Genomic DNA, 23,865 nt, shown 5'->3' with positions numbered 1-23,865 from the left:
CACCCTCACAACCCCCCCCCCCCCCCCCCCGCTCTCCCCTCACGGCCCCGCTCTCCCCTCATGGCCCCTCTTCTCTCGCAGTCTGTGTTCCCCTTCACACCCCATTCTACCGTCATTGTTCTGCTCTCCCCTCACACCGACGGTGGTCCTGTGTCTATCAGAGGGAAAAGCCCGGGCCGCAGTGCTGCCCTTGCTTCTGGTTTTGGGTGATTTGTGGTTATAGATGGTATCAGTGATCCTTCAGTTTCAAAGGCTTCAGTCTTCCTAGGAACCTCTTATGTTTGAGACTTGTGACTCATTTTAAAAGCCTGCTCCTTGTGCCAAGAGGAACATTGTGCCTTTCCAAGGCCACCGGGTCTGGTGTTTGCCCAGAGAACTTTCCTCAGATGTGGTTCTTGTAGTACCTCGGGTTTGCCCCACTTTCTGTGTCTGCACCCTTCAGGTGTGCAAATACCCCCAAGCCTTGGCTTTGCTCCGGTGGCAGCTCCCAGGCGGTTCCATTCAGAGCTGGAGGGATTGAGGGTGGCAGGAACATTCCACAAAGGCCAGAGGTTTATGTCCAAAGGGGAGAGAGAGGAGCCCTACACTTTCACTCAAATAAAGAGAGAGAGTCCACCGGGGCACACCCGCGAGGCTTTCTCTCCCGAACTTTGGAGGGCACAGCCTCCTTTTATCCCAAACTCCCGGCCCCACGTTGCCTCCTCCTTTTTCCACTGGCCGAGGTGCTAGGAAGGTACAGGCTTCCCAAACCGCCTACCACATATTCCCCCTTGAACCCGTTATTTTACCCCAAAGTTCAGGTTTGTGCAGACACTTGTCTGTTTTAGAAGCCAAGCTGTCTGGGCTCTGCAACAAACCTCCTGCCCAAAGTTCGTAGATACATTAAGACCCATTTCAATGACGATAACACTCATACTTTCACCCATCAAACCGTTTGTAAAGACATTAGCTTTCCTCTCAAGGGGCTTACTTGCTTCTCTGGCACTTTGCTGCTTTACCTGGTGCAGATTTACCTGGTCTGTGCTGCTGGATAAAGTCAGGACCTATTTTTTTCAGGTAAAAAAAAAAATCCCTAGATGGAAAAAGAAGAGACCCAAACCCCTGGTTTAACTTGCAGAAATAGAATCACAAAATCAAGCATGTTGGGAAAGACCTCTGAGATCATTGTGTCCAATCTGTGCCTGACCCCCATCTTGTCATCCAGTCCAGAGCACTCCGTGCTGTGTCCAGGCATTCCTTGGACACCTCCAGGAATGGGGACTCCACCACCTCGAGTCCCTGGGCAGTCCCTTCCAATGCCTGACCACCCTTACCTTTCCTGGCACAACTTCATGCTGTTTCCTCCTGTCCTGTCCCTGTTCCCTGGGAGCAGAGGCCAACCCCATCCTGGCTGCCCCCTCCTGTCAGGAGTTGTGCAGAGCCAGAAGGTCCCTCCAGGCCCCCTTTTCTCCAGGCTGAGCCCCTTTCCCAGCTCCCTCAGCTGCTCCTGGTGCTCCAGTTCCTTCCAAAGCTCCATTCCCAGCTCTGTTCCCAGCTCTGAACTCTCTCCAGCCCCTCAATATCCTTCCTGAACCCACCTGCCATGGACCCCCAGGTGGGAGGGTGTTTCCAGTCCTGCAGAGTTTGCTCCTTTGATGAAAATAAAAATGAAAATAATGAGGTGAGATACATTCAGCCAGAAATAGGTGTAGATCAGAGGGTAAATGTCTGTCTGGCAGATAGTTCTGTTTCTCTGATAGTTTTAACTTTCTAGAAATGAGTAAATAATTGAGACTGTTTGTTTTAGGGCTTGTAGAATGTTTAAGTTATGGAGTCTGCTAGGTTTTAAAATGTCCCACACTGTTCCATGCCCCTGGCATAGGAATTACTGATGTAAAAGTGCTTCCCCAGAGTCATAAAGTCTTGGGGTGGTTTGAGTTGGGAGGGACCTCAAAACTCATCCCATCCCACCCCATGCCATGGGCACGGACAGGTTTTACTAGCCCAGGTTGCTCCAAGCCCCATCCAGCCTGGCCTTGGACACCTCCAGGGATGGGGCAGCCACAGCTGCTCTGGGCACCCTGTGCCAGAGCCTCCCCACCCTCACAGGGAAGAATTTTTTTCTATTATTTCATCTAAACCTATTCTCTTTCAGTTTGAAGCCATTCACTTTTGTCCTGTCATTGCATGTTCTTGTACATAGTCTCATAAATAATATTCTAAAGAATTTTCTCACCCCATTGCTGTAATGTTTAAAATCCTGGCCCTGCTATGGCTGCATTCTACCCCCACTCACTGGAGGCTGTATAGGATAGTGGTCTAAGTCAGCTGGACTGATCCAAGGAAACATTCCATGAAAATAATCCTGGGTATTAGATGCACAAAGAACTTCTAATTCCTTCCTCCTGCTCCAGAGTTGCTGAGTGGAAGAAGCTCTTTGGTGCTAAATCAGAGCTCTCCCTGCAGAGCAGAACCCTGGGCCTCCTCATGGGACACTCAGTGCTGTGACACAACTGAGTTTTTTCAGGTTTGAAAGCCCATGGCCACAGGAATTTTCTGTGAGTGACTTTCCTCTGGCTGGTGAGGAGGTGTTTTTATCTCTGACATGCCTGTTGTCACAGCAATCTGTGCTTCTGTGTCTTTTGCAGCCCAAAGGTCCATACCACTGCTTCATGTGGGGCTACAGATGACACTTGGAGGAAGCAGCCTGGACTGGTGACAAGACACTGGAAATACCCTTGGAGGAAGTAAAGGAGTGGCCCAGGCAGCTGAGAGAACACATCCAGGGATCAGGTTTTTTGGGTGAGCGCCTCAAAAACAGACTGATCAATGCAGGATGAGTTTGAAAGTTGCATTTCAGTTCAAGTGCCTTTTCCAAGAGACTGGTTTCAGAATTCTTGGATGGGAGACTGAGTTGTACGTACATTTCCTTGCAGTGATGAGTGGGAGATCTCACACACATTTCCAGGAGACTGTTTCCTGTTTCCTTGCTGACTTGCCCTCTGGCAAAGCTGCCTTTTTGTCTGTCCCAGACAACTGGGATGCAGCAGGCTTGGTTATCTCCTGGATATCATCCCTGTTGCTGTGTTTAAAGCCCAGCAGCAGTGGGGAAAGTGAGTTTGCCTGAAGGGAGCAGAATTTGCTGCTTTATTTCTTCCTACCTGTTGCTCAGTCTTGTCCTCATTCCTAAGTGCACCACTGCATGCACCCAACAGATGTGGTCTTGTTTCCTGAATTTCTGTGTGTGCTGAATGCAGGTTCCATCAAAAATCTCTCCAGCAATGGGTTCTGAACCCTACAGAGATCTTGCCCTGAATTCCCAGTAATTTGGGTTGATTTCAGACACTGACACCACCCTGTAGGGATCTGTGACTCACACAGGGTCTGGGAAGAGGCTTTGGAGACCTTGGGACTCCCAGTGACGCCGTGGGACTGTTCATTCCTGATTTCTGCCTCCCACTTTGCTGGCAGCACTAAGGTGAGAGGTGTCTCAGAGGAGCCTTCCATGGGCAGTGCCCTGGGAATAGACACCAAACACAATTCATGTGGCACAGAGGGAGAGGGAATGGGAGATGGGAGACAAACACAAATGTGTAAAAGAGGGGAAGTGCATCAGCTGTTAATATCCTGCCCTGTTCCTTCCCCTTACCCACGTAATTAGCCCTTGCTGGCACTCATGGTGTCAATCTGAAGGACAGGTGGCATTTTTGTTAACAACAGCAGTGGCTGAGGGCACACAGGAACAGTTTGTCCTTGTTCTCTCTGGACAAGGGTGTTGGTGACAACACTGCAAACCTCCTTCCGGCCCAGCGCTGAGGGTCACAGCAGCTGGCACACATTGAAAGGGCAGTTTATTTTAAATTGTGAACAGATACATTGACTTGTAAATATTCTAGAAATACATCCTGCCATTATAAAAAGCATCCTATAATTCTGGGGGAAAAAAATTTCATTCTTCACCTGCAACAATATTATTTGGTCTTTCTATTGCCTATGGAATGAAATGCTTTGGGAATTGTAAGCTGACAAGAGAGGACTTCAGGGTGCCTGGGTCAATCTGTGGGGCTCTCTTCCTTGTGCAGGATGGGTGGTTAGACCAAACAATGGCAATTCTTCTTCTCTTTATGCTGTCAGCTCCCTTCCAGCTCCAAGGAAGTGGTTTGTGGTGCTGTGCCTCAGTTTCCTCATTCAAAAGGTACCACAGCACAGGGAGGGGCTCTGTGAGGGTGGCTGAAGAGCTCGTGAGGGTCACAAGAGCTGCTTGTGACGGTCAGCTTTTGAGGACTTCTCTCACCCTGAAAGACCTGATGGTCTTAAAAAGCCTCATGGAGATTTGTGAGCACACATTAATGAACAATGGTGTCAGTCCCAGGCAGGAGCAGCTGCTGTGTGCGTGGGAGCTGACAGAAGATGTGACTGCCCAGCAGGCTGGGCTCTGATAACCTGGGAGATCCAGTGTCAGTGTGTGCCCTTGGGCTGCACACACAGGCTGGGGTTGTGCAGGACCCTGTGTCCAGCATGACCTCCCATGGCATGAACAGGCAGAGAAGAGCCATTAATGTCCAGCCATGGAGGGTAACTCTGGACCATGGAACTTGGAGCTGCTTCTCATGGGTCACAGCTGTGCAGCCATGAAGGTGTGATGGGGAGGACACTCACGGTTGGTGATGGGGTGGCTCTGGGCTGGTGAGGGGGAACCAACCCACGCATGGCTGACCCCCAGAGAGGGGACTCCTGCTTCTCCACCTGTGCTGTGTTTAATCATTTCTGCAACTACACGGGAGACCACTGCCAGTCACAAACCTTGTGCCAGGGAAGGCTCAGACTGGACATTAGGAAGAATTTCTTCACAGAAGGGGTGATTAGATATTAGAATGGGGTGCCCAGGGCAGTGGTGGGGTCATCATGCCTGGAGGTGTTTCAGGAAAGCCTGGAGTGACACACAGTGCCATGGTTGGTCACAGGTCAGAGTCAGTGATCTCAGGGGTCTTTTCCAGCCTCAGTGATTCTGTGCTTCTGTGATTCTGTGAAACAGGATGGCTGAGGAATAGGATCTCCCCTGGGTTCAGCCAAGCCTTCTGCAGTGCTAAGACTAAAGGAGAGAGTGGCTGCCCCCCAGAGCAGTGCTCTGGCCCACACTGCTTCCCCCTGCCTGATTTTCTCAGTGCCCTGAGGTATTTATCAAGAGATGATGCTCTTCCCTGGAGCCTGGGATCCTGTGTGGTGGTGCAGTCCTGCTGTGAACCAAACAAAAGCTTCAGCCTCCTGGGAGGGAGCTGCCATGGGAAGGGCTAGGGAATTGTGCTCTGATGGAACTGAGGCAGATGGAGACTTGGCAAAGCCAGACCCAAAATACTTTCACCTTCCAAGCCAGGGGTGTGGAGCACTGCCCAGAGCAGGGATGCTTCCAGCTCCTTGGGTGTAGAGATGTCTGTGAAGCTACAGTGCCACCCTCCCTGCTGTCCTCCCCCTGCCACGTGTGTGATGTGAGGGAAAAGGGGAAGGAATAGAATCAGAATGGCTGTGATGGATCCTGTTTGTGAGGGAAAAGGGGAAGGAATAGAATCAGAATGGCTGTGATGAATCCTGTTTGTGAGGGAAAAGGGGAAGGAATAGAATCAGAATGGCTGTGATGGATCCTGTTTGTAAGGCTGAGTGGCTGCAGCCTCTGGGGACTGCTCCTACTCCTGTTCCACATGGGTGTCCTGGGAAATCTGGCTCCTCCTTGCTTGGCAGAGAATCACTGCCTTTGGCAGCCTTTTCTGAAACACCTGATTCAGCCAAAAATAAGTTTCTCCAAGACTTTTGATGGAATTGCATGAACAATTATGCCTAAGTGTATTTTTGGCGTGAGGCCTTCTGGGGCTTGGTTTTGCCTTCTAAGGTTGTGCAGGGCGGCTGCAGTCACCCCAGTACCCCTCATGCTGTGACTGCTCCTTAAACCTGTCCAGTTTGGAGCTGTTGGGCTGGGCTGATGGTCAGGAACCCCTCCTGCCTCCCAGTGGGTGTCCTGGGTTAACCCAGCTGCCAAGGCAGCCCCACACTCACTCACTCCTTCACAGCGTGATGGGAAGAGAGTCAGAGGAGTGAAAGTGAGACATCTGGTGGCTTGAGATAAATCAGTTACTTAATAAAGCATGCACACAAGCAAAGTAAAACAAGAGATTCATTCACATGTCCCAACAGCAGTAACAACGGGGGGAAGTTCTACACTAAGGAAGTCTAATAGAGGTCACTGCCTTCAGGGCAGTTTGTACCCAAGACCCTATTATGGTTTGGAAGGGTTGCTCAGTGCAATATTGGATCACACATCTCAGCCTTCTTCCAATTTGCACAGCTGGGGTTTTGTTTCCCTAAAAATTCCCAAGTGGATACAGAATTCATCATCTTCTGACCTGCCATGCTGAGTTGTGTTAAACAGCTGTTCTGTTTCAGAAAGGATAAAAGAATTCCTGGGGAGACCCCTGGGCAGGATTAATTTCTCTGTTTGGTGGGACCGGGAGGGCACTGTGGTTATCGGATCCCACCTGTATTTGCCCCCTTGGAGCAGGATGCTCTCCAGAAACCTTAGCAGAGACTTGGAGCAGTGACTCGGAGCAGTGACTCAGCTGTGCTTGGAGGAAGTGATTTCAGGCAAGTAAAGCATATGCTCATTTCCTCTGGCACAGGAGAGAACACAAAATGTCACTAGGTGGGCAGGTTCCCTCAGTGCAGTTTAATGTTGTGCTTTCTCAGCTCTGCCATCAGCCTTTAATTTGGGGGCCCTAGATGGGTCATCCCTGTGCATGCAGCAGTGTGGGTGGGAGTTTTGCCTCTCCCTGCAGGGCTGACCTCGAGGAGGAGGAGAGCCAGGGAAGCTCCAGCTGCAGTAACTGGTTGTCTCCTGTAGGGCTCAGCCCAGAGAGGGCTGGAGCTTGCCAGGGGCTTTTGCAGCTCTTGGAAAAGGGACAGGGAGTGAGTACAAACCTTTCATTTCTGTATTGCTTGGATGAAGTAAAATGTAAACCAGAAAAGCAAACACAGACATGCAGGTGGGAAGCTGCCAAAGGCTCCCAGTAATGCACTGGTCATTTTTATCTCCACACCTTTTGTAGTCAGCTGTAGTGACAAAGATATATTTATGTTCAGTTAAAGTGATGTGTTACACTCATCTGCCATCATCATCAGTCACCCAGCTGTGCTGAACTACCCCAAACTGTTGTGTTTCCAGCTGTGGGGCTCCTAGCCCTGAGGGAACGTCTGTGGTGTGGGGTTTCCCTGGGCATGATCTTTCCAGGTCAGATGTCTTCCCCAGAAGGCAGTGACACTTTTGTCAAAAATTATTCCCTCCTGTCTAAATTAACATTTTTGCTGCTAATTTGGGAAGTAACAAGATAGTGGTGTGGCAGGCAGTGCTCTCAGCACACATGTAGGTTGTATTAAAAATAGACATTAAAATATAATTTCTTGGGTCCTTTTAAAATTATCTGGACCTTTGTCAAGAGAGGTCCATGCTTTTCCTCCCCCAGCATTCCCCCCTCCTTGGAATGCCGCTTCCCTCACGATTTTTTTATTAGCATTGCTTGCTGCTGTAGGTTTTATTTCTCCTATCATATTTCACCTTCCCCTTCTCCATGTCACTGCAGTCACTGACCAGGCTGGGCAGGGCAGGACAGGATAATGTTGCTGACAGAAAACCTCAAGAAGCAATTAACAGCTTCTCCAGCATGCAGGTCTGATTGGATTGAGGTTATTCCCAACTTGTCAAAGAGCCTTCCCCTTGGAAGGGAAGACAAAGCCTGGACACAGAACCTGCTCTTCATTTCTACTGTGCTGGCTTCCTCTTTGGGCAGGATTATTTCAAGTGTTGGTTCCAAGTGGTGTTTTCTGTCAGGAATGACCTGTTAGGATGGGACACATCACCAGTGAGTGCTTCCACATCACTGATGCTGTGCTGGATGGTTCTGGCCCTGTGGAACAGATGGTCTCAGGAGCAGTGGGAGTGAGCCAGAAGTCCCATTTCCTTCCACTGCTTTTCTGGGCTCAGTGACAGAGGGCTGTGTAATGCAGAGCAAGATTCAGCCCATGGCTGTAGCAGTGAAGAACATCTGTGGAGGGCTGTGCTTGCCCTTCCTGTGGAAATGTGGGAGACATACAGTGCTGGGAATCACAAGCCTCTGAGGGCAGCCTTTGTGCTGGGAAAGGGGGTGGGAGCTGCTGTGCCAGCAGGTATCTGGTGCTGCACTGGAAAATACTGGTGGCCTGTGGGAAGGTGCTGGCAGGAGGTGGTCATGTCCTGCTTCAGAATGCACACTGGCAGGGATGGAAAGACTGACACCAATGTCAGCAAGCACTGCACTGTTGTTACTGTATTTCTAGAGTCCCAGCTCTCAGGCTGCCGCAGCTCTCGGCAGTCCTATCTTCTATCACATCGGGGTCACCACTTGTTGTATTCATATTTCTAGAGTCCCATACCTTCTGAGTGGTTTTCTCACAAGCAGCTCTTCACAGCAGTGTTGTTTCTGCTCCTTCATCAGAGCTCCTCCAAGGATCTCCCTGACCAGCCAGCCCAACCCCTTTTATCCCAGTTATCTTCACTAGCCACAGCTGCCACCCAATTAAGGACATCACAGCTGCAGCCCATTTAGAACAACTAGGACTGGGGCAAGGCCACTTATACAATACATATATTTTACTAGGACTCCTACTATATTCCCCCTTTTCTTTTACTTACAGATATTCAAGTACAATACAGATATTCAAGTACAATACATACCTTTCCCCACAACTCAAATGCCACTTATACAATACATATATTTTACTAGGACTCCTACTATACTGCACTGGATGTTCTGAGCATGTCCTGAACCACAGTCTGCTGCAGGGATGTGGAGTCTCCACTGGAGCCTTGCTGCAGGTGTTGGAGCAGAGCAGAGCTGCTGTGAGAGCAGAGAAATGCTCAGAGCCAGCCTGCTCTAGAGGGAGCTGTGGATGGCTCAGTGACCCCCCAGGCTGCTCCAGCCCTGGGAGCCAGGCCTCTCCTCCCTGTGCTGTGCTCTTTACACTCTGAGCTCCCTCCAAGTGTGGCCCGGCCTCACGGGTATCTCGTGGGTGGCAGTGCACATCCCAGCTCCCCTCCAGCTGGCCCTATTTATGGAGTTCCAATGTTGGCAGGTAGGGAAGTGAGACATTTGAAGCATGAGGGCCTGTTCTGGTGAGCCAGGGATATTTATTTGAGCTGATGAAACTTCTTGTCGTTGCCCAGGGTTAGGAACTCTGCACATGTATTCTGAACCATCATTTCCAGGGCACGAGTGGGCTCAATATTCAGGACAAAGCAAACAAAACATTGTTAGAGTGGGAAGAGGGATTTCTACCCATATAAATTATACCCCGTTATCACCCCATGGAGGGCAGTCACACGTCAGGACATTTCTCCTGAGGGCTAAAATGACATCACTCCCTTTTTATTTCAACAGCCTGATCTCCCAGAGCTGTGTGATTTGTCTTTTCCATGCAAGGGAAAGCAGGGGGAAGAAGCCAATCAGCCATAGGTCAGATGGGCAGAAATGCCTCCTGTGGAAAGAGAAGATATTCAAGAACAGTGGAGAGAGTCTTTCACTGTCCCCATTTCTGCTAAATAACAGGGGAAATTATCCTGAAAATTAATCTTGCTGCAACAGCTAGATTTCACAGCTCCTTCCCAGGCTTTCCTTGATGGGCAATGCTCATGATGGGTAATACAGGAATGACCAGATAGTCCCTAGGAGTGGTCCCAGCTCTGCAGGGTGTCCCAGGAGCAGGGATCACCACTGTGTTCACAATATCCAGCTCTTACTGGTGCAGAGAGCTGTGATCCTACAAACCACTGCTGTTTTTAATGTTTGCTCCCACAAGAGCCAAAAATGCCTGAGCAGGCAGAGCTCTTGAAGAGTTTAGGCTTGGATTAGACCTTCCCTTCTGTGTTTCTGTTTTGTGACAGAGTCATGATTCAAGGCATTGCACAGGGACTAGTGACCAGCAGAACCATCTGGTCACTAGTCTGGTCCAGAAGGGATTTATTTCAGACCCAGAGCAGATAATACTAAAGTGTCTCTGCTGACTGACCTCCTGTCTGCCCCAAAGCAATCTCAGCCCAAGCAACCCCTGTCAGACAGGGACAAGGGAAATGTGCACACCTTGAGCATTCCTCACCCAGGTAACCCACAGGCCAAACAGTGCTGCCAGCATCACCATCCATCACAGCTACTGAAAACACCTCAAATACTTCTGGCTGGCTGACAGCTCTCTTGCTTCCTGAGACCCAGGAGGCCTCTGACATAGTTCAGAGAGCCAGGACTGGAGCACCAGAGCTTCTGGAACAGAAAGGGACTTAATTTCATTGCTTTTTCTTATTCTTTGACAAATATTTCAGTGCAGATGCTGAAAACCTTTCAATTCACTAAAATCTGCCCATGTGTGCTACTTCTTCCAAAGTCAGTCCCTTTTCTGGGGGTCTCTCCACAGGGATGATGAGCCACATTCTGTGTGTGTCCAGACCTGTTCTGGGGTAGAAGAATCAATGTAGTCACCCTTCTCAAAGGGCTGACAAAATCCCTTGGTGCTGGTTGCTCCTGTGAGCGTGCCGAGGAGCTGGAAGGGCTGGCTGGCAGGACATTATTAACAGCTTGTTTGTACTCTGAGCAGCTGCCCTGGCCCTCAAGCTCTTCTTTTCTTTGGGCAAGTCCTGCAGGGCAGTAGTGCCCACCTACCCCCCATTAGTGTCAGCCCCTTGGAGATCCTGCTCAGGTCACCCAAACAGCCAAGCCTCAGCTGTGAAGGCTGTGGGCAGTGCCAAGGAGCATTCCAGCAGGGAAGGTGTTTATGCTTCCCCTGAGACCAAATCACAGAATCATTTAGGTTGAAAAAGAAACTGTTGCAGAATGACCTATTTGTCGGGTGTAGGGAAAACTTGGGACGCTTAATATGAGATCAGCAAGCTCTTTTTATTGAAGAGAGCATCAGACATTTATACAGCAAGTAATAAGCTCATGAATATTCTGTAACTTAAACTATCTATTGGCTACACTACAACATCAGCTCTTCTTCATTCTTTAAAAGTTACATTTCTCTTTTCTCATGTCTCTAGCCTCTCAACTACAACACTTTGTTACAGTAACACAGCTATGCTCAAAGACAGTGTCCTTGCAAGTGCAAGACTTAGAATTAACCACAGCCTTGTACTTTTCCAATTCTTAGCTACTTCCCCAACAAAAAACCTTTGAGGTCATTGAGCCCAAGCTGTGCCCAGCCCCCACCTTGTCACCCAGCCCAGAGCATTGAGTGCCACATCCAGTTGTTCCTGGGGCTGGGGACTCCAAAGCTCCCTCGGCAGCCCCTTGCAATGTTTAATAACCCTTTCTGTGAAGAAATTCCTCCTAATGTCCAACCTTCCCTGGCACACCTGGAGCCTTTTTTCCTGAGCACGCTGAAGCTGCAGAGGGCTCTGAGGCCTCAGCAGGACCTGTCCCCATTACAGCTGGTTGAGCTTGTGTGATCTGCAGGACTGAAGGGACAGTACACACCCAGTGCCGTGTCCTGAGCCCCTCTCTTGCAGACCAATGTCTGCCCAACCCAAGCACCCCTCTCTGTGTGATCATTGAGGCCCTGGCAGCAGAGGCAGGGCAGTGCTGCAGCCAGGCTCAGCTCTCCTGCTCCAAACCAGGGGCTGTGCCAGTGGAGATAGACAGACAGGGAAGGGACGTGAGGGAGCAGAGGGCAGGGTGTGTGCACCCCTTCCCCACGGCTTCTCCCACTCAGAAGGTGTTTATCCTAGTGACAAGTGCTATGGGCCTTTCATAACTGCTGCATTAGCAGAGGATCAAGTGGCACTTAATGGGAGCAGTCTGCCTCATAAAGTGTGATGGGAAAGGTCGCCAAGGTCGAGGGGGAAACATTTTCAGCAGACTGACACAAGCCTTGGCTTCTGCCTGACAACAGGTGCCAGTTTGCTGGGCTGCTCTCCCCTCCTGCGCTGCTGCTGCCCCGTCCCCTCCCTGCAGCGGCGCCAGGAGTGTCTGTGAGCTCTGTGTGCGGCACACAGGGAACAAACCTGTCGGGAGTTTAGTTCAAGCATGGCTTAAAGAAAAAGGCCACGAAGCCATGCAACTGAGAGAAAAGTAACAGGTAGCTGTGAAGCAGTTTCAAAACAGTTCCCAGCCTGACTTCTATAAACAATTAGTCTCTCTCGGGCATCATTGTATAAACAATAAGGTTCTCAGGCAGTCTTCCCATAACAAAGGTAACATCCTCTCTGGGAAAAGATGGCACCCTGGGAACAGTTATGGAAGTTTTGAGAACCGTTCGTATCACAGTGAGAACACTGATTTTGTTTGATGTAAACAATCAACGGTATTGTAAAACAAAAGGAGTGGTTAGAGTTTTCTCTGTTAGCCTATCATAAAGCTGTATTTTGGAATATGCATGAAGTTCATTAACACTGTTATTTAAAGTGACTGATCGATCAATAAATTCGGAGTTCGATGCACAATGGTCGTTCTCCCCCTCACTTCAACACAAACCTCCTGCAAAATGCAGGGAAAAGGGGATCTGAGGCCACCAGCTGGCTTCTGAGCTAGGGAAAATAGGGAGTCGAGGGTGTGATGCTTCCTTGTGAAGCTGCTCCAAACCAGGTGGGTAGGTTGAGCATTTCACTTCGAAAGGAATGAAAGGGATCTGTCTTTGTAAACAAACTGTGGGTAAAGCTAGATACTGAGAGATGAAAGAAGCGATGGGAGGAACGACAAATCCCACAGGAAAAGAAAATGGGCGGGAGTATACTTTAGAAGGGAATTTGTGGAAATTCACCTCTCAAGTACCTCAGCCAATGGGGAGAGAGGGAAATGTGGCTAGGAAATTAGGAGACTGTGTCCTCTAAAAATTGGAGAGACCCCAGGGGAAATGTGCCATGGCCTCTCCCTTTATTCGAATAAGGTTACAGGACTCCTTTGTCTCCATTTTGGACCTAAACCTCTGGTGGTTTTGGATTAATTTTCCTGACAACTTAAATGCCACACTAAAGAGCTTCATTCCTTAAGGCCACTGGTTTTGCTGGGGTTTTTCTCTCTCTGTGCTGACTTCTGTTGGGTTTGCTGAAATGAGGTTGCTGGGTCTCAGCCAATCTACAGTTTGACCATCCTCAGTTTGCCAGGCCAGATGAAATCTTACTGTTGCTCCTGGCAAGCCTATCCCTGCAGTCAGACATGGACTGATGGCTTTACAAGTCTTCTTGCCCCCCTCTCTTGCTGCTTTGGTGTCCCATCTGTCCTACACACTTTCATTTGGGACAATGCAGGGTATTCAGTCCAGGCCAAGTTGCTGATGACAAGCTAATTAAAGACCAAGCAAGGGAGGAGCAGCCTAATGAGGGAGAAGTGGGAGGAAGGGCAGTGTGCCAGGACTGTGCTGGGAGGCTCTGGCTCAGTGGAACTGTGTGCTGTAATTGATGGGTCAGGGGAGGCCCTCCTCACACAGGCTGTAGGACACAGAGACAGAGATCTGCTTCAATGGCCTCTTCTGGGAGACTGGGATGGGCTCACACCTTCCCAGCTCCAGGGTTTCCTCTACAGGGTCAATCCTTAGCTTTAACATGGAGTTAACTGTTTTACACTGTTGAAAATAGGACACCTGGAGAGGACCTTATGGCCATATCAGTGCAAACAAAACTCCAGAAGCAGGAGTGGCATCCTCTAAGGACCAGCAGTACTCAGGCTGGGGGTCCTGTGACCATGAGCCACAGGATCTCAGAATCATTTATGCCGAAAGACCTCCAAGATCATCCAGTGCAACCATTAACGCAGCTCTGCACAAGCCACCACTAACCCACGCCTCTAAGCTCCACATCCACTTGTTTTCTGGATACTTCCAGGGATGGTGACTCCACCACTGCCCCAGGCAGGTGTGCCAGGGCTTGATCACCCTCTCAGTGAAGAATTTTTTCCTAATATTCAATTTAGGCAGGCCCTGGCCGGCTCCCTTCCTGCAGTCCCATGAAGGGAATGGGGCATGAAAGGGAGGTGGATTCTGGCACTGGCAGGAATAGAGGCTCTGCTGGAAGATTTCATTTGGCATGGGCATGCTGAGAACTCAGGGGTTAACCCCAGTACTCACAGGAAGTCAGCACAAACAGCCAAATGCTGCAGGTGGTGATGGGGCTGTGCCAGAGCTGTGTTAGCACAGCGCTGGTCTTAGCACCTCACCCTGGGTCCCCTTCACCTGCTTCATGCAGAGTAATCAAAGCAAGGCAATTCCTCACCTCTGGAGAATGATGGAGTGTGAGAAAATATCATTTATGAGCATGAAGAGACTTTTATTTGGCTTGCTTTCTGCTGTTTCCATGCTGAATTTCCTTTCTGAATGGTGGCACTGTGACTTTGATTCACAACCAAGTTATTCAGTGCATCTCACCAAACATGGGGAAAGGACTGAGAGCTTCTGTAGCTCCAAAAGGGACTGTAGACTGTAGAATGGTTGTGTCTGGTGTGTTTTCTTCTGAAATTTGAAGAAATATTTTTCTAGCCTTTGCTTCAGGAATGCTCGTTTCTCAAGTGAAATGATGCAAGAGCTCTGCATTTCCCAGCTCCTCAGGAAAGCCTGGGATTTTTGCTGCAGCAGACTGCTCCTAACCATAAGGCATGGCCCAAAGGCTGTTGTAGCAGCTGTGTTTGGCACAGGCTCTGCCAGGGATCTCTTTGCAGGGAGAGCTCTGTCCTTGAGGCCAAGTGCCCAGGGCAGTCAGTGGGTGCAGCCACCTGCACTGCCCTCCCTGTGCCTGCGACCTCTCCTCACAGCTTCTAAAATTCCTCTCACCACGGGGGGGCATTTCCTTATTATCAACACCTGCTTGGACATGCAGAGGCACTGACCCCTTCCAGAGCCACTGGGAGTGAAAGCTTTGGGGCATAACTCTGTGGAGGTGCTAAAGCTGGCTGTGAGTAATTTATGGTGCAGGGTGCTGGGGCAGGAGCTCTGCTGTCAGCTGGGTGTGCAGGGGGAGGAGGGGACGCTCCCTGGTCACAGCTTCCCACACTCTCCATCACAAGTCAGCAGAGTCAGGGACCCCAGGAAACTGTGGTGATTCTGAGGCCCCAGAGCCCCCTGCACATCCCATGAAATGCTGCCAGAGGCACCCACACACAAATGATGGAAGAACCATCACAGCAGAGAACACACACAGACAAAATGTGTATTTCTGTTTGGATGAAACACCCATCTGGGATTTCTGTCCAAAGGACATGGAGGTAAGAATTGTGATCTCCTGTTTCAAGGGCTTCTCTGGCAGGGTGTTGGCAGCCTGTACGCCTGCTGTGACACTGCCTTGCTCACCCAGGTGAGTGCACTGTGGTACCCAGAGCTCTCCCATGGCCCTGCTGCTGGGCTGGGACGTGGGGGCCATCGTGCTGTGCACACAGTTCACTGTAGACTGGCAATTGAAAGAGAATGTCCAAGGGTCAGGACAACAAATTGCCAAAATAGCTGTATAGCAAGTCACCCCCAACTGGCATTTACTGCAGCCAAGAGTTTCTGAGCTCAGTGTCTCCTGGCCATTTGTCCTCCCAGATCTCCTGACCTTAGAAAAGGCCTCTGAATTTGAGTGGCAGAAAGCTGTGACACCAAGTTCCCATTATAAAATAAATCTATGGTAACTCTGTCAGATATTCCACCTTGTTATTCCAACCAGGAGGCTGGGCTAGCCACATCTGGTGGTTAAAAGTCTCCTGATATTCCTCTTTATGGACAGTTATTCTCTTTGTCCTTCTCTTACCTTGTGTCCCCTTTTGTTATTTACCTTTGTAAGAGATTTAATATTTTTTATCACCCATCTCTCTTTTGTTGGGCTGAACAAAGTAACTTACTCACTCTATTTTAATACAGCTTTCCCTCTACTAACTGAGCAGCCCATGGTGCCACCTCCACCTGCTTGAGAAATTGGTTTTCAGTTGTGTTTCCTGGATTGTGGTGGAGGCCTCAGAAATTGGGATATTTCCCTGACAGCAATACTTACCCGCTCGTGCTGGAATTGCACATGGAGTTTTCCATCCACACTCTCATGGATTTACATTCCTGTGTCCTTTGTTCTCCAGTCATCTTTGTCATCACCATTTTTGCCATCATTATGATTTAAAATGGAGGCTTCACATATTCTCACTCTCTCAGTGCTCCAGAGTCAGTGCTGCAGAGTCAGCCCTTTTCTTTTGGTCTAGATTTTTTCCACTGCTTGTCTTAAGGAACATGTGCTGTCCTACCTAGGCTGATATTTGTCAATTCTTACTTAATCACTTAACCAGGCTTTGCAAACAGACCAGGTTGGAAAAGGCATAAAAGCTGGCAAAGCATCCCTTCTCAGACTCATCAGGACAAGAAACATGACAGAATCTGTAGGTGTGAAGAAGATGTGAAAGGAGTACCTTGGGGGAATCAAGGTCATAGTAGAAATAAAAATAATATTTTTTTTTCCATCTGTATTTGTTGTGGAGGTCCCTATGTTTGGGTCTCTCATTTGTGAGTGTCTCCACTTAAGTCAGTCTCAGACTGCAGCCTCAGGAAGCTATGGAATGTAGAAATGAAGGAAACCAGCAGATTTCAACAGAGATATGAAAATGGACCAGAGAGATGAAAATCTGCCCCAGTTCAGGGATGAAACACCTGAACTGAGATCTTATACTTAAAGTTGCCTTTGTACTGTAACAAAACACTTGAGGATCAGAGTCAGGCCCCTGAGAATAGCAATAGACCCAATTCTCTGGCAGGAATGGCATCTTCAGAGCACCTGTACAAGGTCAAAGGAACCTGATCACTCATGCTTTCCTCCCCACTGAATTCAGATGAAACAACATGGATCTTATCTGAGCACACCCAAATGTGTTCCTTTCATAAGCCAGGACTCCCCAGTTATTAATAATAGCTGATATCAGACTGCAGCATGACACCAATTCCTCACAGGGCCTTAATGACAGACTTTCTGGTAAGCAAAATCATTAGAAGGGAAATGTTGCCAGGAATCCTAAATCCCTGACTCTGGCATGCTGAGGTTTAGAAGCTTCCATCTCCAAACTGCCTTATGGGATGGGATGGGATTTGTCAGGATGTTTTCCAGCTCAGGAGTTCTCCTTCCTGCAGTACTTGCCCTTCTTCATGTCCCGCCTTTGCTGACAGGCACCGTCACTCCAACCTTCACCTTGAGCTCTCTTGTATTAATTTTTGTTGCCTCCTTTTATCCCTTTATCCATTTCCTCACATTTAAGAAAGCAAGTTTCTGCAGTTTTGCCCTGGTACTTGTCCACAGAAACTTCACTATCTCATGTTCACTGCTCAAAGTTAGCACAACCATTCCACCTGGACAGGAGATGTTCTTGGGTGCCAGCTTGAACATGAGCCAGTTCTATGTGCCCATCATAAAGTTCTGCACACTGGGCTAAATCCACAGACATGTGGCCAGCAGAGCAGGGGTGGTCACAGAGGGGACAGAGGGACAAACTCTTCTTTGTGCTTCCAAATTGCCATAGGCAATGGCCACAAGTTCCATCTCAGGAGGTTCAGGTTGGGCACTAGGAAAAGGCATCTCCAGGAAGCTGCTGCAGGCTTAGGACTGGTCACAAGAGAGGGAGAACATCCTTGTGAGAGTTTGGGGTGTTTGCTGAGACTCAGTGGAAAAGCCTTGGCTGCTCCAATCCGGTGTTCCAGCTAGTGCTGCCCTGAGTGGGAGGATGGACTGGGGACCTCCAGAGCCCTGGTCAGTGCCACCTCCATGGTTCAGTGACTGTCAGCTGCATCTCTCTGTCACCTGCCAGGCCAGGTGTCTTTCAGGTTCACCAGGCCTGACCAGGCTGCCAAGGGCAGTGGTGGAGTTACCATCCCTGGGAGTGTTCAGAAAACATGTGGACACTTGGGGGCAGGGTCTAGTGGTGAACATGGCAATGCTGGGGGAATGTTGGACTCAATATTTGAGGTGTTTAACCTAAATGACTCCATGATTCTGTGACTGTGTGACTTTGCTTGACCCTGAGCCTTGTAGGAGTGCTCTGCCCTTGCATCTCTGGAAACAAAGCTTAAAGCAATGGAAAGTGACAAATAATAAACCCTTTTCCAGAATTACAGCAGATAAATAAATCCTACAGGCCTCAGCTCCTCTGTGGAGACTCCCAGCTTTCCTGCCCTCCTCTGACCAGCTCTGGGACCTGTGGATGGTTTGACTGCTACACCACAGAGCTGAGGGTTAAAGAACCTTTCCTGGGTGAAACATTTAAGGAATTGCTAAAACCATTTGTTTTGAAAGGGGTCCCAATTTCTTGAGACTTATAAAGTCAAACTGGGGCAAATCTTCTCCTTTCCCCCTCTGGCTGAGCTCAGCAATCAGCTGACATAGTTAAGCTGACAGTCATTAGATTTATATGTCCTTGGCTTCTGGCATTCTGTCCTGTCTGCTGGGGCAGTTTGGGGCTGGTGACCTTTGTGGCATGTGGCAAGGCCAGTGAGTCTTGGCTTCTGCCGCAGACGGCTGTGGCTTGTTGCTTAAGGTAGTTTATTTCTCAAGGCTGTGCTCAGCAGTGAGCCATGCACTTGTGCTATATTTGCAGGCATACCTAGAGAGTCAGGAAGGAGGCCAGAACCATTCCAGAGAAGACAAACTGCAGATCTCAATGTCCTTATCAATGAGGTGTATATTCATAAGCTGCAAAGGAGATACAAATTGTCCAACAGGATAAATAAAGAGGGAGAACAGGGACAAGAAAGGCACCTGGAGTATCAGCCACTTAGAAGATGATGGATAAATGGGAAAATCCTACACCAGGAAGAGAAAGCTGGGTTTTTTGTGTAGATGTATCAGAGAGAGCTAAAATTGTGCTTTGAAAGACAAATATGCACAAAGCCCAGAAATTTTGTCTTCATATACCTGCAGAAGGTGAGCAGCAGCAGTTAATGGTTTGTTGGATTGCTCCCTGATTTTTAGAGCTCCTTAGAGTTTTCCTCTGTGTTGCTGAGAATCTTGTTCTCAGCTGGATTGACCTTCCTGCACCAGCAGCTTGCTCTCTGCTCTGCTGCCAACTTGGAGTGGGATCCAAGTCCCTCAATATTGCCATGAAAGGGGTGGGAAGGGTGGCCAGGAGAGCATCTCAGCAGTGCATTCCTGCTTCCAGCAAAGATTGGGCATCTGTCAGTGTGACCCAGCTGGCCTGAGGAGCCAGGAGGAGTCCAGACTGGTAGTGGAACTGAGGAGTACAGGTCAGCTGGTGTGAATGATAAACATGTGAGGCTTCTCTCCTTCTCCTCTCCACCGAGGGCTGCCTGGACAGCTCAGCCCCTCTGTGGTCACTGTGGGGAGAGAAACTTTGCTCTGGTTAGGCCTTCAAACTGGAACTCACTGTGTGCACAGAGAGGAGTGAGTGGTGAATGTAAAATGAGAGATGTCTGAAAAATAAGCTGAATGAAGCTGAAGAGTTCATGAATGAGAGCATGAGCCATTCACTGTCATGGTCACACACAGCCCTGAGCCAGTCTGTCAGTCCAAGAGATTGACAAGGACATACTGGATTTGGAAATGCTCGAACTATGAGCAATTTGCTTGCCCTTCGGTTTGCCCCAGAGCAGCAGCCCAGGTCTGTCTCATTGCAGGTTAATCAGGGCCCTTGCGTGGGTCTGGTTTCCTCCTGCTCAGCTCCTGGCACTGGCATTGTCTGCCCCAGCCACCCTTCCCAGAACAGATCTCCCTCATCCATCACAGTTCTGACACAGGATCCCTCTCTGACACCCACCCCTCCTTTCCTCCCTTCTCCCAGTCTGACCAGGATGGATCAGCACCCCTGACATTATCCTGCTCCTTTCAACGATCCATCCATCCATCTATCCATTCCCCATCCATCCATCACCTGAAGAGTGACCTGCTCACTTGTCCCTCCCGAGCCCAGAGCCTGTCTGTCTGTCTGTCTGGGAACAGCAGGATGTGCCTGGGGGTGGAAAACAGGGAGTGTGTGTGACTATGGGTCACCAAAGCAATCCAGGAAAACCAACTCCTGGAAACTGCCAAAGACAGTTTGTAAACTGGGCTGCAGACATGAGATCATCAGCCTGCTCTTCTCAGAGGATCTGCTTTTCCCAGGCAGTTAAACTCAGCTGTGTTGAAGGGAATAACGTTGCAACGAGATGACAAAGGTCAGTGTGAGGCATTAAAGGAGGGGAAGGTGATTTATTTTAACACAGAATGTTTTCATTGCCTCAGGATCAAATACAGGTAGCCCTGAGCACCAAGATATATCCCAGGGGTTTTCCCAGCATGCAGGCACCAAGAGATGTGCATCCAGATGAACCCAGTGATGTTAGGGATGGCTCCAGGTACTCAGTACCTCTTAGGTCTGGATGCTTCAAACTGAGGTGACTTGAAAAATGAAGTTTTGCATCTTCAGGAGCCTTGAAGTGGCTTCATTTTCTCCTGCTGCCTGGGCCAGGCCACATGGCCATCTGACCATGATCTTCCTGGGCATCTCCAGTTTTGGGCTTGGTTCATCCCTGGGGCAGAGAAATAACTGTCAGGAGACTCCTGTGGTTGGGTTCACAGCTGGTTCAGCTTCACAGCAGAGCCCCAGCAAGGAACTGCTTTGGCAGAGACTTCTGAGATCTTCCTTGCTGTAACTTTGATCCTAAACAGAAGCATTGCTGCCTGTGACACTTTAGAAAGTCAGCATTAGTGTGAAAGCAGGGTAGAAGCTGCACCTGCAGGGATGAGCCTGGATGAGGATTTTTGTGCTGGAGAGCATTGATCAACTCACTGCATATGCACAGGAATCAAATTAAGTTCCTTGGGAAAAGTCTTGCAATGGTTTTGAAAGTTAAGACAGTGGGATCTCATAGATTCTTTCTAGAGACTGAGAGAGCTTGCAAGGGAGCAAATGTCATTTGGACTTCTCAGAACAACAGAAACTCCCAACAAAAAAGGACTTTCCTCCTCAGCTCCAAACTAGGGAATGGCACATTCATGAAATAGTGCAGATTTTCATGTCACATGCTGGGGAATGAGAGAAGGAAGAGGTAAATCCCTGTTTGCTTGACTGTCTGTCCATTGCTGGGTGCCTTCCCTGCCTCTTCCCAGGGCTCTGCTCCTGCCCTTCCCTGCAGCCAGGGACAGGGAGGGCACATGGGCACGCCAGTGTTTCTGAGGTCACAGACTGGCAGAGGGGATAGAGAGACCATCCATGCCTGGAAACCAGCAGGAGAGCAGAACCACCACAGGGGCAGGAGAGTTTACGGAGAGTGGGAGGGGAGGGAGCTGAGTTTGAAGTGTGGTGCTGAGAGCCCCGTTGTGCAAGACTTGGGTGAGCTGATGTGTCACAGAAATGTTCTGCAGGGATAGGGCTATGAGGGCACTAATTAGGGCCTAATCATCCTGAGCAAGCTCACTTGGGGTCCCCTTCCTACACCTCTGCCCATGGCCAGGGGGCTCTGTTTAAACTCAGGCCTGAGCCTTCACCCCCTTCCTGCACTCTCCTGCAGTTGCACCAGTTTTCAGGTTTTCCTGAATTGTTGTATGGCCTTCCCAGGCTGACCTTGGACCTGACTTCTTCCCTGGCCTTTGATGATCACAGGACCATTGATGGGGACAGTTGATGGAGCCTGTCACCATTCCCTCTCTGCTCACCCCCTTCAGGTGCTGGCTTGAGTTTACCTGGTCAGTAAGGTTCCTGTCCTGCCCCTGCTGGGGCTGCCCCTTCCACCAGAGAGCACTCCCCATCACCCAGCTCTTACAGTAACTTCTCTGCCCCACAGGTCTCCCAGCCCTTGGTCCAAGGCTGTAGGACAGCTGGGAGAGGAGTTTGGCTTTCCTCCTTGGGAGAGGGTAATGGAGGGGAAGGATCCCCTGCACTTTCCCTGCTATAGTTTCTCTATTTCAATATCTTTCCCTTCGTGTCCAGGTGTGTGCTGAGCTCCTGGCTAGGACAGGTCACTCAGCTGCTGGGCTGCTTCTCCCCTGGATCAGCCTCTCACAGCCAAGGCTTCCAGTGCTCCCTGCAGGAGTGTGGCTTTAAAGGGACACTGCATTGTACAAGCTCAGGTGTCTGAGGGGACTCTGATGTGGCACACTGGATGGCTGCTTGAGGGGTGGCAAATGTCAAGAAAAATAGGTCTTTGTCCCCTCAGAGAGGTGCTCTGCTGCTAGCTGCATACTGGGTTGGTGTGGAGCTTGTGCTTGGATCTCAAACAGTGCTGTGGTGTCTGTGTGGGACAGAGTCAACACAGCATGCTGGGGTCAGAAGGCTGCCTGGGATGTGACAATTGTGACAATGGGTACAACTGCCTCTGGTGTGTCCATGGCCACTTCTTGGCACTCCACCTTGAGCACAAAGCTTGAGAAGAGCGCGGAAGGACTTTGTGTTTAATCTGTCACAGCAAACAATTCTCAGTGTTCATGCACTCATGGGTCATTTCTGTGCTTCATCCTCATTTAATGGAGAAGTGAGGGGTTTTTTTGCCCTCAGTGCGACTTCTAAAAGACAATTTAACGGCTGCACTCAAACATAAAAGGGGAGAGGGCCAGGCCTGGCTCAGTCAACAGTGTTTGAGCATAATACCCTATGGGAGAGTAACAGAATCTGTCTGTGTCGTAAATAACACTGAATGGCTTATTTTGGCAAAGAATTTTCATTCCTGACAAATGCCATGTTGAAACAACCAATAACCACCTGCTGATTTGGGATGAAATTAGAATTTGAATGGTCAGGTCAGCTCAGATGCAGTGTTGGTGGGTTTCCAGTGGAGACTCTCACATGTCTGATAGGAAATAATCTTTATGAGGCTGTCAGAGGCAAGGGAATACTCAGGCTTACAAATCCTTACACTGTTTTATTGGGAATGCCCATGTCAGAGGATTGCTAAGTAAAGCACATTACATAAGACTGCCCTTTGGGGTGCTAAGGTCTCGTAACTGGGACATATTTTCAAGTCTATCAGAATGATTTCAGCATGACCTGAGTTGTCAGTACTTCTCTGGTTTTTTTGAAGCGGATGTTTTTTCTCTTCTACCACATTAAATGGGATCTTCTGTGTTGTGCCAACAGTAAAGGTGCATAAAGGTGTGTAAATGTGATCCTTTGGGATGTGTCACTTGCACTTTCTGGCTTCAATCTGTTCCAGCAGAAGCTCAGCAATTTGTGCCCCAGCTCTCTCCTCCACAGGAAAGATGTTTAGCTATGGAGGGGCAAGGTAGGAAATCCTGAGCAGATTTCAGCTGGCTTCTGTGGTATCAAGGGACTGAGAATCTGAACTCAAAAATCTGTTTAATCTAAAGTAAAAATAAAGGAATTATATTCCCATTTGGAAAGTACATTAAAGTACAGGCAAACCTGCTTTCCTCCTGGTTCATCTTCCTGCCTTGGCTGTTCCTTTGTACAATGAGCTCTTTTGAAGGCACCTGAGGTACAGTTACATCCAGGGCACAACAAGCCCCTTGCCTGCTGTGGGGACATTGCTTTTACTGGGTAGAAGCAAAACCTTTGGAAATGATGTTTGCTTTAGGTCCTTGCCTCTCATGGGCTAAGGCTGGTGTGGATCCAGGCAGGACTGGTGGCACAGGGGTTTGCCCACCTTGCAGGCTGGAACAGCTCCAGGTACAGCCTCTCCCACAGGCACATTGGCTTCCTTGAAGAGGACAAGACAGAGAAAGTTGAACTTTATCCTAATTTGCTTTTTAGAAGCCCTGGTGTGCTCATGTCTGCCAGGAAGTCTTGGCCTCTGAAATGACTGTGACTGGCAATCCCCCAGTATGTCCCTGTCCCTGAGATGGGCAATGGGGGCAAGGAAACACCTGGAACATCTGCAACCTGCAGCCCTTTGGGTGACCCTTGGGTGCCCACTGCCCTCTGCAAGCTGAGGAAACTGTGC

The sequence above is a fragment of the Ammospiza nelsoni genome, chromosome 23 (assembly GCF_027579445.1).
Source record: "Ammospiza nelsoni isolate bAmmNel1 chromosome 23, bAmmNel1.pri, whole genome shotgun sequence".
In the NCBI taxonomy this organism is placed as follows: Eukaryota; Metazoa; Chordata; class Aves; order Passeriformes; family Passerellidae; genus Ammospiza; species Ammospiza nelsoni.
This window is presented reverse-complemented; position numbering follows the sequence as displayed.